Source organism: Castanea sativa, chromosome 12, assembly GCF_040712315.1.
Source record: "Castanea sativa cultivar Marrone di Chiusa Pesio chromosome 12, ASM4071231v1".
NCBI classification, from domain to species: domain Eukaryota; kingdom Viridiplantae; phylum Streptophyta; class Magnoliopsida; order Fagales; family Fagaceae; genus Castanea; species Castanea sativa.
The window spans coordinates 43,738,052-43,751,486 of record NC_134024.1 but is presented as its reverse complement, the minus strand read 5'-3'; the positions used below and the strand labels follow the sequence as shown (position 1 = coordinate 43,751,486).

Below are 13,435 nucleotides of genomic sequence, written 5' to 3'. Positions count from 1 at the left end.
TCAAACTTCTAGCAAATGTTTTAAATTTTTCTTTCTTATAGTACCATATCAATGGAAGGTGGTTGTGCTCTGCATGAAAATTGCTTAAATGTGCATTCTGCTATATATCAAGCCAAATGGCAAATGTTCAAACTATGAAAAGAGGAAACCTCCGTGCCATCACTTTTATTAATGTACTCTAGGATACGAAAACCATCACAAGGTGCATTTTGTGAAAATGCAGACAGCTTCTTTTCTATATTATATTTGGTTCAAAAGGTATTCTTCTGATCTGTCAATGAGCTCTAATGTAAAAAGACACTTCCTCTTTGCTTTATAATAGGATGGAGGGAAGGTCATGAATTCAAAACTCACAATGTGCATGTGCAACTTACCAATGGTAAAAAAAAAAAAGGTTTTCTTATGATATTTGTAAATTATCCATAGCTGTTTATTATTCTTGAGAACCTATAAAATATTTCAGTTACTTATCCCAAAAGAATAATAATAATAATAATCATGAGAACCATCATCCGGCACATATAAATGTAAGCCTCAATTGAGATTGATGTGTAAATCCAAGTCTGTAGCAGATATGTGCGGTTTAACATTGGTCTAGTAGCCATTGTCACTGACACTTGCTGTCATTTATAAAATTGCTTAATAGTATTGAAAGCACGATTACGGAAGAGTAAAACAGTGTAACATGTGGTATTGCTAAAATGATGGCACCCATCAGATTCAAAGTGTGGGTTGGATGCTTAATTTTGAAACATGTTCAAGATTGAATTTGTAGAGAGAGAGAGAAGTCAAGTCTTGGTTTCCCAATTCAAACATTTCCTTGAGATTCGATTTCCTGAAAATTTCCTTGCGCTGCATTGTTTGATGTGGTGTATTTGGAGCGAAAGGAATGCTAGATGCTTTGAGGGATGCGGACGGTCATTGCTAGAGATTAAGTCCTTTTTCCTACATTCTCTCCTTGTTTGGTTGGGAGTGGCCTTTTTTTTTTATTGGTAAGTTTCACACACACCCAGTGGGTCTTGAGCCCATAACCGCATCTTCCATCATAATGGGAAGAGCAATAGCTTATTGGTTGGGAGTGACCTTGATTCCTGAATTCTGATTTTATATGATGTTCAGCTCACTTTCTTCTAACTTTATTTATATGTCAATTTTTTAATTTGACTTAGTTTTCAATCCCCCTTATACCTGTTGTGCAGAACACACCACTTGAGAAGTTGGACAAGAAACATTTTGCCAAAGGTTCACGTGTTTTTCAACAAAATGGGACTACTGCAGCTCTGCAACAAGACGAGAATTCAAAAGAAATTGCCCTAATGGAAGCCAAAATGCAATAATTGTGTGACTTACTGGATGAGGTTAGCCTGTGTTCCATCCTCATCTAATCTTACCTTATGTTTGTACCCATTGTGCGTAATTGAATTACTCTTTTATGTTTGGGGGCATTTAGATACATGCATACAAAAGTTCTTATATATATTTTAACTATAATGTATAGTTCTAACAACTACATGTGTGATTTTTTTTTTCTTTTGTGATCTTCCATAGAAAATTGCATGAACAAGAGACAATATTGTGAAGAAGCAGGCTTTGACATATGAGGAAATCGAAGCAGAACGTGAGGAGGTGAGTAATTAGACCTTTATTTCAGTCTTTCCAATCATTTAAGGTAGAAGTTCAAATCCTGATTTTGAAAAGACTTTGTTAAAACCTTTAATGTGTCTGTTCTGTGGCGTCTTGTGTCTATAATGCAACACATTTAATTTACGGGGGCTCAAGTGGTCTTGCAGGTCCATATGGAGCAGTTGATAGAAAACTGTATGTGGGCAACTTGCACTTTAACATGACTGAAAGCCAACTTAGAGCGGTACTGCAATCGCATACTTAATTTGGTTTATCATTGGCATTTTTCTTTTAATTGAAGTGATAATTATAAATTTTCATCTATGCAATTTTTGAAATCATTCTGTTACTCAGATTTTTGAGCCATTTGGTCCTGTGGAGCTTGTTCAACTGCCCCTTGATCTTGAGACAGGACACTGCAAGGGTTTTGGATTTGTTCAAGTCAGTACAAATTCTAGTTTTGTAAAAGATTGATTTTAATTGATAAGGTGGTATACGAGTAGTTGTTTGATCTTCATGCTTTTGCAGTTTGCCAAACTTGAAGATGCAAAGGCAGCCCAATCTTTGAATGGAAAAGTGGAAATTGTTGGTATTCACTATCAAGGTAGGTTTCTCTTTATGAAGCTTTAACTTCAATGTTACAAGTGTCAATATTGCTGTTATTTATCTGTGTTTGTACTTTTGTGGCCATCATTACTTATTTTTGCAGTTCTGTGTGAATATCTTTTGACTAATCTTGTGCCTGTATATATAGGTTTCATCAGTAACAGAGCATGTTGGAACACAAGATACTGGAGCAAAATCAGCAGACTTTGATGATGATGATGGGGGAGGTTTGGTGAGTTAAATTTTGATATCATATATAGGGAGTTTAGCTTTAGCATAAAGATGGGTGATCTATGTGGTTCAGTTTATTAGATTATGTTGATACTCATTTACTATAGGTAGAGTGCTGCATAATGCAATTAGGAGTATGGTTAATTTAAGATTATTTTCAATCTAGTTAGCCTGTTAGCAGGCTTGTCTCTTGGCAACACTTTTGTGCATAGCCATAGTGATTGATTTTTTTATAAGAGCAGTATAGTTGAAGAATGCAGTATAGTCTGTTCTGTGGCGTCTTGTGTCTATAATGCAACACATTTAATTTACGGCAAGGGTTAAGCATCCAATATGGTGTGATTAGTTTGGGAGCTGCTGATGGGGTAACCTATCCATGCTATATACAATATTAATTTTGTTTCAAGCTTTGAACCAGCCCCACCCCAAGGTGGTTCTGCTCTCATCATGTGTATACCCTTAACTGCAGCTTTGTCTCTTAAATAAAACTTCCTGTATATCTATCAAGATATTGAAATGAGTCCACAACTTGGGTCTAACAAAAACTTGAGGTGGGCATGAAATTCCTTAAAAGCAACATGAAGACTTGAGGTACTTAAAAGCCACATCTTATCCTTGCCTAATGTTTTTGCAGACATGATTCTGAAAATCATTGTGCCAATTTTCATTCTTTTTTAATGTTTTTTTTAACATCTTGAGGTACTTGTTAAGTAAAGACATGCTCAATTCAACACTGATTTGAGTCTTACTTTTTCAGGAGGCAGTCGGGGAACGGTTGTGATTAGTAGTCGGAACATAAACAGAAGTGATCATTCTTGTCGTGTATTGCCATTAAGCTTGAAAGGGGAAATAGTTGGGATGCTGAGAATTAGAGTTGAATGGCTAAAGTGGAGCTCAACATTTTGAGTGTTGTGTAATTATGTTATTATATCGATAAAGCCGTACGAAATACAAAATTCCTATTTTTCAATTTAAGAAGCTTGTTTAAAGTTTATTTATTTACTTTTATGAGGATGCTGAGATGTCAGACACTAAGGAACAAAGTCATAGTTATATCACATTCTGTGGCTTTATCTGGGAAATTTGGCAGGAATATTGCATATATTTTGCTAGTTTGTTATGTTGATTGGCAACAATGAATGGGCTCATTCCTTTTGTAATGTAATTGCCGTGAAATTTCTCTCTTTTGTTTGGACATGGCATTCAAATGCCTGCACTTGTTGAGAAGTTTAAATTCTAGTTTTTTCATTTGTGATAGATATCAAATCGATTGTTCATAGTTACATTTCTCACCGGTGCCGAAAGCAGAAAATGTCAGGTGCAAATAATGAGAATATAAAGGAGCAGGAGCTTACTGAGAATATTGTAAAAAATCAAGTTGATGGTGACAGTTCCGTGAAACTCGAGTATTAATCGGCATGACTCAACAAATTCGGGCAAATCCAGATTGGTACTCGAGTTTCAAGAACTCGGGTACTTTTCAAGGTACTCGAGTAGATGAAACTCGAGTATCAATCTGGATTATCCAATCACAAGCTAGCGGACAATCCAGATTGGTAACCGAGTTTAGTGGACTCGGGTACCAGATTATACAGTACTCGAGTTTCCAGAACTCGAGTACTAGGTGAATTTTTTAAAATATAAATTTCATGCTGGCATGCCACGGTGGAAGTGTAAAATCCAGTACTCGAGTTCACCAAACTCGAGTACTGGAAAAAGTGGTATATTCCCAATTACTTCCGAAACAGTGTTTTTTGCCTAAATTTTTTAAAAAACGATGGTATTGGGCCGATTTGGCCGAATTTTTACAAAAAATGATACAAATGGAGGTTGTGGATTCGATTTTGGGCTTCAAACGAGATATTGAAGTAACGAATGGGCCTTTTTAGTCTCATGGATTTTTAACAAACAAGTACAGCTCAAAAAAAAAAAATAGAAACATAATAATTATTGATCTTCGGATTTTTTGGTACATTGAGATGCTGGTTTTCTTTTGGTATTTTTGGTGAAGGAAAGGAAAGAAAGAATCGATAAAATAAATTATTTTTTCCTTTTTTTTTTTTGAGCAAATTATTTTTCCTTTGTTTGGTTTGAAAAGGAAGGAACTAGAAGAATATGTGCTTACAGAGGTACTATTTTTAACTCTAATGGACTATTCTCAAACCAGTTTGCCTTAAATTTTTTTTAAAATTTGTTGGGTTCTTGTGGTTTTGTGTATTAAAGCTTAAAACTTCAATCTTTGTTCTTTTATCAAAAATTTGATTGTGGGTTTGGATTTGATTTTTGAAGGCAATTACCCTATGACCAAATGTTCCTGTGTATTGTACAAATCGTGCAATGATTGATTCGAAAGCAGAAGTATGTACGGTCACTAACCCTTTTTTTAAAGTTTCATTTCACTTTGCAATGATTCTTTTTTGTTGTTTGGGGTTGAATTTCAATGACCCTTTTTAGCTTTCACCTAGTAAAAGTCGAGGAAGATTGCCGGAGAGCTATTCAGCTTGACAACTCTTCGGTTAAGGTATGCAATTCTTTTCATTCTTATTTCTATGGTCTCACAGAAATTTTTTCAATTTTCCCACTTTTTTTTTCTCTTTGAAGTTGTCAATACAACAACAGCCAAGTCTTGTGTATTATTTATCTTCTTATTTAATAATTTGCAGGCCATAGTTTTGAATTAAAATTCCATTTCTAGAATTTTTCAAGGGGCTCAATCTTATAAGAATTGCATAGTAGGTGCTAACAAATTTTAGAAGTTTGAGTTTTAAGTAAATGCCTTGATGTGTTCAAAATTTTGGATTGAGCTTTCTTATAGAGGTTTCTAATAGCTCTAATTGGGTGCTTTGATTTGTTGGGTGATTTGCACCATTTTAAGGATCATACTTAGAGTTTGTGATCCTTGAGGTGTGAATTCAGTTCTTGGGGGCTTGATTTTTGTGGTTAGGTGTTTAAGGGACTTCCAAGTTCTGCTAGGGCTTTTGGTCCTAACAATGCCCCTTCCTTTGATATTTCACATTCATGTAGGATAGAAAGAGACAATGTAATTTAATGGTAGATTTGTCACAAAAGACATCTAATAGAATTTTTTTTATTTGTGGGATTGACAATAAAATGTTATTTAGTTTTGTAATATTCATAAAAGTTATACCCAGGACAACTTGAACCTAAATCTCTATATGCACACACTATTAAGCTATGGTGTTGTGCCATCAAGCTATGGTGTTGTGTGATGGCACAAGTACTGTAGTCTGCTAAATGTGCTTGAGGTATGTTAAGAGCAACCACATCAGCTCGTTCATAATTTTTGTCTATTTTACACGAAAAAACCTACTTTTTCTATTTTACACCTTCACTTTTACAAAACACCCACATCAGTTTATCTATTCTACACATTTATTTAATAAAATATTCCTTCTTTTACATTTTTTTATTATTTCTTTTCCTCCCCACTGCGTCTTCTCCGTTGAGCTCACTGTGTCTTCTCCGGCGAGTATCTTCTCCGTCGAGCTTCACTGTGTTTTCTCCGTCGAGCCTCACTGCGTCTTCTCCGGCGAGCGTCTTCTCCGTCGAGCCTCACTGCGTCTTCTCCATTGAGCTCACTCCGTCGAGCCTCACCCACACCCAAACTCATTCATCGCCCACCCAATCGGAGCAAGATCGACGCCTCGCAGCACCGCCACCTCCTCGCGATGGCCGTCCGGCGACTCGGCTTGCTCGATCTTGTTCTTATCGGCGGTGATGGCGATCGGCGGTTAGAGGAAGAAAAATGGATGAGATGAGAGAAAGAGAGTTGTGCTGTGTTTGAGAGAGAGAGAGAGAGAGAGAGAGGGAGGTGAGAGTCAGTAGGAGGAGAGAGAAAAAATTATAAAAAAAATCAAATACACATGCTACAGTACCCGTGTAAATTTACACGGTACTGTAGCAATTTGAAGAAGAATGTAAAATATAGACAGTTATGCACGAGCTGATGTGGGCTGTTTTTGATCAAAAATGTGTAAATTTGAGCATTTCTTTTATTATATACACTTATACACCAACTGATGCAATTGCTCTAAGTGTGTTTAATTGATAATTATCTTTTATATATATATATATATATATATATATTTTTTTTTTTTTTTTTTGAGAAGGTGATAATTATCTTAAATAAATGGGGAAAAGTACAACAAATCTGACGCATGTTGACTTGTAATAGCTTATTCTTTCTCAGGCTGCGTTTGGTGGCTGATGGGAGGGTTCTTAGTCCTAGCTGGAAAGATGGATAGCTGGACCAGTACTTGCTTGTATGCTATGTGATTTGAGCCATTGACTGCAGGCACAACTACGCATTGATTACATCAAGAAGTTCCAGTTTCAAAGATAAATTAGTTTTTTTTTTTTTTTTAGTTAGCTCAATTAGTTAGATATGTTGTCTTTAAATAGGAGGCTTAAATTTAAATTCTACTTACACTAAAATTTAATTGATATCTTAACTTAATAATATAAAACAATCCTCATATAATGAATGTCATAGGTTCGAATCCTATTATCATTATATATATATATATATATAGGACACAGTAGTTTTCTTTGTGATCTCTATTAAGGGATCTTCATGATTTTGAAGCTACAAATGCTAAAATGTGTGATTACTGGCGTTAAAGCATAATATAGAACCACTATGCAAACCCATGGCCCTACCATGTGCCAGTATTTTTTATAAAATAAAAACGGCATGCCATCAGGTCCAATGACTTACATGGGTGCATTTCTTTAAGAGTTGTTTCCTTTGCTTCTGTGAAGGCTTTTAGAAGTTGTTAATTCATTTCCTCAGTGACGACTTTTTTCACCGTTACGTGGTTTTGTGAATATGTTTGGATTATTGTTACATACATCTCATTTTGCCAAAACAATGCTAAACCACCTGCCAATCCTCTTCTAATTTCCGCTTACACTTGGAATTTGCTATACAAATCCCCTCCTCTTCTGACGTGAGATTGTATTGTTTGGAACTTATCCAGAATATCAAAGTCCATTTCCTTTGACTAGCCTTAAGAAAGCTCAGATTTAAAGTGAAACAAGCTCTCTTCTTCTTTTTTTTTTTTTTTTTCTTGGGTGCAAAAATTAAAATTCTCTATGTTTAAAGAACAAACAATTATTGTGTTTTCATGCTATACACATGCTTTCCACTACAGAATCATGTGCTCGCCCTTGACTATGCTTTGCACTACAGAATCATGTGCTCGCCCTTGACTATGACAAAACAATTCAAAATGCTTCTCCAGCTTTGAGCTCAGGCCCAAGTGGGCCCAAAACTAATATTCTAACATTTCCATTGCTATTTCATGTAAATTGGAAATGCTCCATTTAGCATTATAGTGTTTTTTCTTCCAGCATTTCTCATCAGCAATTTGTTCCCATTCATGGTTTTGCCATTACATAGAAAGTGGTTAAATCAGCAAATAGAAAAAAAAATATCTAACTTTTTTTACAACATAGAAAGTGGTTAAATCAACAAAAGGAAAAATATATCTAACTTTTTTTACAACATTTTTTATAAAAGTAGTATTAAAACTCTCTTTAAATGATTCACTGACAAATGCTCCAAAGGCATCCGTTAATCGGACTTTTATATGTTTTATCAATTCAGTTAAAGGATGTTCACTTTCACCATGTGTATCCCCAACATGCCTTTTTCATGATAAATAGTATGAAGAGTGGAACATTGCCACAATACAATAGCTTTACAAAAACAAAATAAGCTTAATGGGAGAAAATTTATACATATACTTGCTAAAATGGTTTCATATAATATTTTGATTTAATTACTCAATAAAGATAGAGACAAAACAAAAATGACAATTTATCAATTTATAACATTCTCAAGTTAACCTTCCTCATCACACATGGGCCCACCATAATTTAAAGTACATTTTCTAATAAATCCAATCTCATAAACAAGTCAACCTTACTAGGAGGCCACTTCTATTGGTTTTATTTATGTATCTAAGCTAGCTCCAATCTCATAACAGAATCCCTCTCCCTGTTTTTCATTATCCAACATGTCTCTAAAGGACAAGGAGAAGATGCAGTAAACTCTAGCTAACAAAGAAGCCAAGAATACTACTCTAGGCCATGGCCAGATCTCCCTCATCAAATAGCAAGCCAGTTGACTCTTGAGCAAGACATCAACATTGGGAGTGTGACCAAGTCATGGGGAGCTACACCCAAGAAATGCAATCCAATGCAATGCTGCCTTGGCTGCACATTTCCGACACCAGTATCAGTGATCAACAACTACGTGATATTACCAACCCATGGGTGGCATGGAGAGCACCCCGGTATCCATGGAAATATACTATACGGGGTGCACTAATGGTAGACTGGTGGCTAAAGGGCCTAAAGCTTCAACCTATCTTCTATGGGATCCAGCTGAGAGATCATGATCTAGTCTCCCTTTATAGGATGCCAGATTTGAATTTAAATGTGCTGCTCTATCCTCGACATGTTCATGTGGTCGCATGGTGATGATATTGACAGGCACCAGTCATCCAGCTTTCGTGTTCCGTAGGCTAGATAGTGTATATAGAGGCAGTGTACATCCAGATAAAACGTTCCAGTGGCTAAGTAGAGAAAGAGGAGTTGGGTATGAATGAATAAAACAAGACTGCTCTCTCATTGATCCACATGCTCCAGGAAATTCACAAAAAGCATTATATGCAGTTTACTAATGCTATTGGATTTAGAGGCAAGTTCTATGCTTTGACTTTGCAGGGAACTCTTGCAGTGATAGAAGAAGATGATTCTCATCTAAAAACAATGAAGCACGGGTGCGGCGTTTGGGCCGCCGCACCCGCATCAGACGCGGCCGGACGCGGCGACGCGCAGGCGACGCCGCTGCCTGCGCGTCCGTGCCACGTCCGGCAATAAAAAAACATTTTTTTCAGCGCGATTCGGGCCGACGCTCGCCGATTTGGCCTGGATTGGTCCGTATCGGGCGCAACGCCAATATCGGCCGATACCGGCGATACCAGCCGAAATCGGCCGATACCGGCCGAAATTCAAAAAAAAAAAAAAAAGAAACAGGTGCGAAACGCACTGTTTTACTTAGCCCAAAAAAAAAAAATGCCAAACGGCTGCATTTTGTAAAAAAAATTTTGAAACCCTTATATGCCTAAGCTCCCTCACAGTGAAAGTGAAGTTCGAAGTGAAGTTATTGATCTTGATGATGATGAAATTGGTGTTTGATTGTCTTGTTGATGTATCTTTTATTTTGTTTTAGTTTCAAACTTGTGAGTTGTATTTTAATTTTCGAACATCATGGAATGTTTATATAATGAAGTTGTATTCTAGTTATTATTTACTATTGTTCTTAAATTTGGTATATGTTTATATAATGTGAAAAAAGTATGTTTAGCAATATATTAAAAATATAAATAAAAATATTTTTAATAATTTTTTAATCGCCGCACCCCGCCGCACCCGCACCCGCACCCTACTTTTTCAGAAATTGCCGAGTCCCGCACTCGCACCCGAATCCCGAAACGCACCCGTGCTTCATAGTCTAAAAATCACTTCTTTGGGTACAAAAAGGGCTATCCCTTCTGTCTTAACAAGGCATTTTAGTGAATATTTGGTGGAGTCAAATGGGGAGATTTTACTGATTTTTCTGATCTCTAAGAAGTCAATTAATGTTGTGGATGATGTAGAGGTTTTTGGGCTCGACTTTGTTAGACTTTCAAGGATTAAGACAAAGAGCCTTGGTGATCAAACACTATTTGTAGGAGATAATTGATGTGTCTGTCTCTGCAAGCAAGATGGGATCCAAGAGCAATTGTTTGTATTTTCATTTCACCCATAACGCAATTGATGATTGGTGGCTGTATGATATGGAAAGTGGTGGCATCTCTCAAGGGCGAAGTGATACCAAATCTAATACAAAATCACCAGTTTGGAATTAACTAGCAACGTATTAATAATTTTGTTTAGAATAAATTTATATATTTTGGAATACTAGTTTCGGATTTTGATTTTTGTATGCTCTTTTATTGCTTCTTCTGGAATGAGTATGACTAATTTGAACAAAGAAATTGTCCCTTTGTGGTTGTTAACATGTATAATGTTGTGGGCTTTAGGCCCAACTAGTTTACTTGTATAACACTCTTACTTGTACTACACTCATATTTACTTGTACTGCACTCATATGCCTTTTATATAAAGGCACTCATGTATATTCTTTCAGTGAGAAATACAATACAATCATTCAGTATTTCTAACATAGTATCAGAGCCATTGCTCTGACCTTTTCTTAGCAGTCTTGTCTTTATTGGTGGTACTATATTCTCAACATCGCTTTCACCATCACAGCAACCGACGCAGTTTTTCGCCGTAGAACCTCCAACGTCTTCCAGTCGTTTTCCTTGGGTTCTGGACCTGCAGCCACCGTCGTTGAGAAGCACTGCACCACACAGACCACTGCACTTCTTATCTCCGCCGTGCATCTTGCTCCAATAAATATTTTTCAGGTACCACAGTGATCGCTTCTTCCCGATCTACTCAATCGTGGAAACCTCGCAGTAATCGGAGTCCCCACGCACCCTCACGTGCTGTCCAAATATTCTGCACTGAAGCTCACGCGCCCACGTGCCGCCATTCTTCCTCACGCGCCGCCACACGCTCACACGCGCTGCACGCGCCAGACTTGCACCTGCTGACGTCAGCCCTAGGTGACATCATCGCTGACATCATCGTCCATCGCGCTGCTGACGTCACCCACCATGTCATCGTTGACCCGCATTGACTGACGTTGACACGCGTTGACTTTGACTTGACCGTTGACTTTTCTCCAGGGTTGACTTTTTACAGTCCAGGTGCTCCCTACCCAGTTTTTTGGGTAGATTTCATTTTTGCAATCCATTTTTGCATATTTTGCTTCTAAATGAAGAATAAGAACAGGTCTTCCTTTTTTTGCAACAATCGTCGCCGACAATCCAGCAAAGATTTTTGCAATTTTTGCAAACGTTTTGGCCATAATACACTACAACAAAATGTATTTTTAGTGACGAAATTTAGTGACGAAATTTTTTTCGTCACTAAAAGCTAACATATAGCGACGAAATTTAAATTTCGTCACTAATTATAAAAAAATAAATAGCTTTTAGCGACGAAAATACAATTTCGTCGCTAAAAAGTAAGGCGCCAAATAAAAAGTTAGGGCGCCAAATTTATTTCATCTACGGTGACGAAACTATTCGTCGCTAAAAATACAATCTTTAGTGAAGAAATTTTTTCGTCGCCAAAAACTTGCTAGGAATATATTCAGTGACGAAATTGGGTTCGTCGCTGAAAATACCCTTTAGTGACGAAATAGTTGGTCACTAAAAACTTGCTGGAATATTATTAGTGACGAAACTGGATTCATCGCTAAAGATAGCCTTTAGTGACGAATCCAGTTTCGTCGCTAAAAGTTTAAGTTAGGGTTTTATTATCATTTGGGCAAAATTTCATTTACACATACAGCCGCCTCTGTCTTTACCTTTGATCCTCTCTCTCCTTTCCTCACCTAGCCAGACCTCCCTCCCTCGCCACCACCAAGTCCGACCATCCCTCACCTTGCTAGACCTCCCTCCCTCGCCTCGCCGGCCCTCCCTCGCCACCACCACCGCCTTTGCCCCGACCCGATCCCTCAGTTCCTGCCACTGCTGAATGGCCTCTTTAGTCCTCTATGTCATCCCTTACAGGTCAGCCCCTCATTTTCCCTCTCCTTTACTTTTTTCCATTTTCTCTTTAAAAAAATTTATGTGTCTGATTTGTTGTTATTTGGTGGGGTTTGGGGCTTTTTTTTTTTAGCTAGATTTTGCTTCTTCTAATAAATTGGGACAAAGAAAAGTGTCAGACTTTCAGTTATTAGATCTAATGGAATTGGTCAAAAAAAATCTTCTTTTGTTTTTTGTCAAACCAATATTCAAACAATATACTTTCCCACACGCACTGGATAGTTTCTTCTTTCTACAATGAACATGGCACATTATGGTGGAGAGTGAATAAGACTATGTAATACTTGGTTTAAAAAACAAAAAATTGAAGGGGCAATTTAGTATGTTTTGGCATTGGGGTTAGTAATTTTATACCTTTAAGGGAGGAGACTTAAAAATATTTCTTGAGAATTTTGAGATAAGAACCTTGAAAATCTTTTTTTTTTTTCCTTTTTCTATTAAATCTAATTGACAATGATAATAAATAAAAGAAATTCTGTGGGAACCGAAAATTGTTCACTGCCTGGTTACTTTATAAGCCTTAGGAAGTTTCTACTATTTTATAAGGTTATTTATTTGTTTTGTTTTAATTTGACTTTTATTCTTGGGTGTCAGGTGCTTAATTCTTGCCTTTGGTGTGATTTATGTTTTCTTTTTCCTTTTTTGTATAGCAAGCTGAAAAATATGTATTGATTAGCACTTTAGGCTACTTAGTGACCCATTATTCAGAATATCTATTCTTTTCTGACTTAGCCAATGTCCACGGTGCATTATAGAATATAAATTCAAAGGATAATATATTGAGGTTTGGTGGTGGAGAAGTTTCTATTCCATTCTTGCAAGGTTTGTCTTCTAATTTTTACATCCGCTTGATTGCTTAATTAAAGTAGCTCACTGTCAAATAATGGCCAATTTATGCAATTATGCTTAAATTTCTTTATTTACTACTCTCTAAGACCTGGATATCTTTTATGGTCAACCTTTTGATAAATGAAAGTTAAAATATGCATTATTTTTAGAAAAGACATTCCATTATGTTTTCTTGATGAAGAAAGGTTGTCCAAGCTAGTATCTAGCTCAGGAACCCCATTAAGTATACTTTTAATCAATATGCTTGTGCTAAAGAAACTGTCCTTGATGATGTACATTTAATCAATGTGCTGATCATATAGTCTGGGTTTTTTATGTTTATGATTTGCTCCTCAATCAATAAATTTTTTTTTTTTTGGTATAGCAAGCTG

General features: G+C 36.6%; 1 long non-coding RNA gene across 1 annotated transcript; it reads left to right on the top strand.

Annotated features, from left to right (window-relative positions):
• The first annotated feature begins 1,768 nt into the window (after positions 1 to 1,768).
• LOC142618764 (uncharacterized) lies at positions 1,769 to 2,209 on the top strand. Its single transcript, XR_012841342.1, has 3 exons — positions 1,769 to 1,867; positions 1,978 to 2,064; positions 2,152 to 2,209. It is a non-coding gene; the product is annotated as an uncharacterized LOC142618764 (long non-coding RNA).
• The last annotated feature ends 11,226 nt before the right edge of the window (positions 2,210 to 13,435 follow it).